This window comes from Rousettus aegyptiacus, unplaced genomic scaffold (assembly GCF_014176215.1).
Source record: "Rousettus aegyptiacus isolate mRouAeg1 unplaced genomic scaffold, mRouAeg1.p scaffold_m13_p_1, whole genome shotgun sequence".
Taxonomy (NCBI): domain Eukaryota; kingdom Metazoa; phylum Chordata; class Mammalia; order Chiroptera; family Pteropodidae; genus Rousettus; species Rousettus aegyptiacus.
This window is the reverse complement of record NW_023416284.1, coordinates 112,121,698-112,125,926: the sequence shown is the minus strand read 5'-3', so window position 1 is coordinate 112,125,926 and position 4,229 is coordinate 112,121,698. Positions and strand designations below refer to the sequence as shown.

Genomic DNA, 4,229 nt, shown 5'->3' with positions numbered 1-4,229 from the left:
CATAGATTACATTTGCTATTAAAAAACTCTCTAGATGTTACATATTTTAATTTTCTTTCTAATTTGTAAATATATACCATCAACCACAATACTTTTCTACAACATGTGGTCTATTCAAACGTTTTTAAAATGCCCCTCTAAAAACTAAAATATTCAAGATGGTACATCATTTGCCCCCATTAAAAATAATTTTCTACATACCAAATAAATAGTTTAAAACATGTTGAAAGTAAATATATAATTCTCAGAATATTCCACATATAGGAGGAGGCCTTCTGGTCTCTTCTCTTAACTTCAGAAATAATTGATTTAGCTTGAATTATTCAGATTCTATATCTCTTTGTCATGGATAATTTGGAAGATTTTACCATTTTAATAATTGAGTGTCTGTCAATTTAATTAGTCATGTGGGACTCTAGATCAGCCATTTAGGCCATACTCCAATTGAACATAAACTCCTTTGGTGTGTGTTCAATTCTTAAAGCTCTCTAGGCTCTGTCTCTACACTCTGTTTTATAGCCTAAATAACAGCAACGTTGCTTACTTTCTTCAGGGAAGAGGTGGTTTAATGGCTGTGAAATGCTGCCTTGTTTTTAAATGCATAATTATAGGTTTTGCATTTGCCTGAATATTTCAATAATTTAAAAGATGCTTTTCTAGTAATCAAAATGAAATAATTTTTCCTGTTAATTACCTCAGTCACTTTTAAAGAGTCAGTGATGAACATATTCATGCTGTGAGACATAAAAAGGTGATTAAATAGAATTTAGTATCAAATACATTTTTCTCTCTGCCATGTATTGAAATCACTATTTAAATTTAGTACTTCTGAGATATTGGTATTTTATTAATGGAATATAATTAACAGTATCTTTCTCTTTTCAGGAAAAATAAATTTCATTCAAATTTTTTATTTTTATTATGCATGATTATAGTGTGAGGAAGCACCAAGCAGGCATGTGTAGAGGTGTGAGGTCAAGGGAATGGATTCACTTCAAAGACTACCTTCAGGGTAGCTTTGTAGACCGGACACTATCTCAAACTTAATTTGAGGATAATTCAAGATAAAGAAAATTTAGTATTATGAGCAGAGCATAGTACTAAGGAATTCTTATAATAATTAGTATATAGAAATTCATTAAGTAGAACTAGATCCTACTCTTAGCCTTCAACCTTGGGTTAGGCCCAGGTACAGGTTCTATTCCCTGAAAGATGATAAAACCAAAGCTTAGAAAAAGATTCTCAACCTACAGTTCCATATTTGAATATATCTAGGTAAAAAGTGGGGAGAATATAGAAGAGGAAGTAGGAAAGTATCTAGTCCTTTGGTTTTTTTAGACTAAGCTAATAAGAGGGTATTTATTTGGAGGTAGGATGGGTAAAGGAAGGTTTAGAGGATCAATGGTGGTGGGTAAATATGACTATGACACAAAAATCTTAAGATGTGTTTCTTGAGCAGTTAGGGCCAGGATCTTGTTGGCAGTAAAAATACATAGGATATCACTCAGGAGCACAGTAATCAAGACTAAACAGCCAGATCTCAGACACATAGGTTTAATTCTGAGTTTGATTTGGAAATAGAGAAGGCTGGGCATCATTGGATATTGTCACAGGAATGTGGAGAAGAAAATATTAGGGGATCCAGGCAAGGAATGAAAGCATCTTCTCCACATTGCTATAACAATGTATAATGCCCAGGCCTTCTCTGCCTCACAAACAAAGAAGAATTAAATAGCCTTTCAATATTTTTTTCATATAATGAAGTTTCTCAACTATCTCCTTTTCCTGGGAATAATTCTAGTTCACCTACTGATATGCTTAATACATAAGTGGATTATTATCTATTCTTTTGTATCAGCCTTCCTACACTCAATATTATGTTTGTGAGTCTTTAATGTTATTGCTTATAAATGTAGTTTGCTCATTTTTATTATTATTTCATTGTGTGGATATTTATTGATACATCAATTTTATCCCTGATGGAAATTTGTTTTGTTTCTATCCACTTACTTTTAAGCATAGAGTACAATGGTTCAGGTCATTATTTTAGTGTAGAAGTTTCTTTTGTAAGCTTTTTTTTTTTTTCAGTTTAAACAGCAATATATAAAATTATGTACAATATAACTTAACAACAATCATAATATTTTAAGAACACTGGAGAAAAGTCAAAAAATTAGGGGATTTCTTATTGATGAAAAAGTTTGAAACATAAGTGAAAACATATTTTTTTCTTTTTTTTTAGGCGAGGCAACCCTTGCAACCTCACAGATTGCAAGGACCTTGTCAGTTTACAATTCCTTATTTTTTATTTTTTTACTCCTACAGCACATGGTCTTCCTAGGTGGTCTCCCATCTAAGTACTAACCAGATCCGATCCTGCTTAGCTTCTGAGATCAGACAGGATTAGGTTTGTTCAGGGTGGCATGGCCATAGATGAAAACAGAATTTATAGGTTGGGAGGTAGGCGTTTAATTACCAATGTGAATCCCCTCCTGTTCCCATTAGCACATTCCTGATGGGTCGATGAAAGGTATGAAATCCGGGCCCTCCGGTAGAGCGTAATTCTCTCCTGTGTCTTGTGGCCTTATGTGATATGTTCATTCTAGCATGTCCATTTCCCTTGGCCCCTTTATTCCCTCGTCTGCTATCTACCAGAGCAAGCCAGGCATTTCCGCTTCAGCATTGGCTCTTGACTTCACCAGGATTCTAAGAGCCACCTATCAGCCAATTTTACCTCATCCTCTATGGTATTTTCTAGGGTTTTAAGTCCTACAACCTGAGCATGTGCCCCCTCAAGTTAACAAATTCTCACTTACCCAGTTCTATAACCCAAACCCCTTGATCAAGCATCCCTAGTACTCCCCTAGTTTTCCTGTAAGAATATACCCGGTGGTTCCTATAGTTCCTTTGGTGTATACTCTTTTTCCATTCTTACCAGGCACACTGACTCCCTGGCTAGGCTATGGAGGGATTTTACAGTTGTTTTAGGTCTATAAGCAAGAATAGGGGCCACTCCTAAATGGAGATACCTGTTAGCTCGTACCTGTCAGCTTGTAGGTACCTCTGCAGTCTTACAGCATGCTGAAAGTGTTACGTCTTCATGAGAAAGTGTGAGCTCAGGGCATCAAGAAGATCTGCAAGGCTGAGATGCTCAGGACCCTCCTCATCAAAGTCTCCAACCCATGCTTTACAGTCCCAGGTTTTCTCAATCAGTACCCTGACTATAGTACACGGCATTTGCCTTGAATCAGCTTTTAAATGTCTTTGGAGCTCTGTGACTAATTATCAGAACCTTAGCCCTGCTTAGTTTCATCAGTTATTCCGCTGCAGGAGATAAAGGCCTCTTTGAAAGCTACCAAAGATACATGAAAGATTTATTGAGGGAGTACCTGTGAAGGCAAAATAAAACAAGGGAGCAAAAGAAGGTGGGGAGTACCTTCAGATGTTAATGCACGTCTGACCCTTTTTGAGCAGAAGAGTGTAAAACCACAGTGCAGTACTAAGAAAACGTGTTTAGCTTGATGAGCAGATCCTCAAATTACGGCCATGCTTTAAAAAAGTCTGACACCTTGCACAAATGGGACTTTTTATTTGGTCCGTGTTAACTGGCTGGGTTCGTCTCTCCAAAAGTGTGATATGAACAAGGGCCTAGATCCAGAAGGGAAGCAGCAGCGCGAAACTATTAGTCTTGCTTTCCCTCTGTCAGATCTGGATGCACATTTGCAAGTCCATCAGTAACACATTTTCCAGTCTCCATTTTCAACCGGTTATCTATTCAGCCCAAGAAAAACATTGGTGGTAATATTGATAGGAGACAGGGGGATGCCAGAGATTTACTCTCCCTCTCTTTTTCTTTAGGCTGACTATCCAACAGCAACTGAGGCTCTTTTGTGATTTCATCTCCTATGAGACAGCCCCTCTGTCTATGGTCACAGAATTTCTGGGCAGCTTCTGCTATGGTTCCTGGCTGAAGAGGGGGGCTCTGGTTTCCATGCTCTCAATGGGCTTTTCTCATTGTCCTTTTAGGCCTGGGGGTAGTTACAGTTTCCTGCCGGTTTCACTGCTCTCTTTTAGCCTGCACAGGTTTTCCATTATATGAATAATCAATTTATTTCAATCAATTTCTTATGATTTGAAGAGTGAAAGTAGTTTCTGTTTACCTGCCTAGATCCTAACTGATAGAATTGGAATAAATAATATAGAAACTCTTGTTGCTTTCAGAAAATACA

The 4,229-nt window shown here is 37.0% G+C and overlaps 1 pseudogene; it reads right to left on the bottom strand.

Annotated features, from left to right (window-relative positions):
- Positions 1 to 2,316: 2,316 nt before the first annotated feature.
- LOC118605173 lies at positions 2,317 to 2,435 on the bottom strand (annotated as a pseudogene).
- Between the last annotated feature and the right edge of the window lie 1,794 nt (positions 2,436 to 4,229).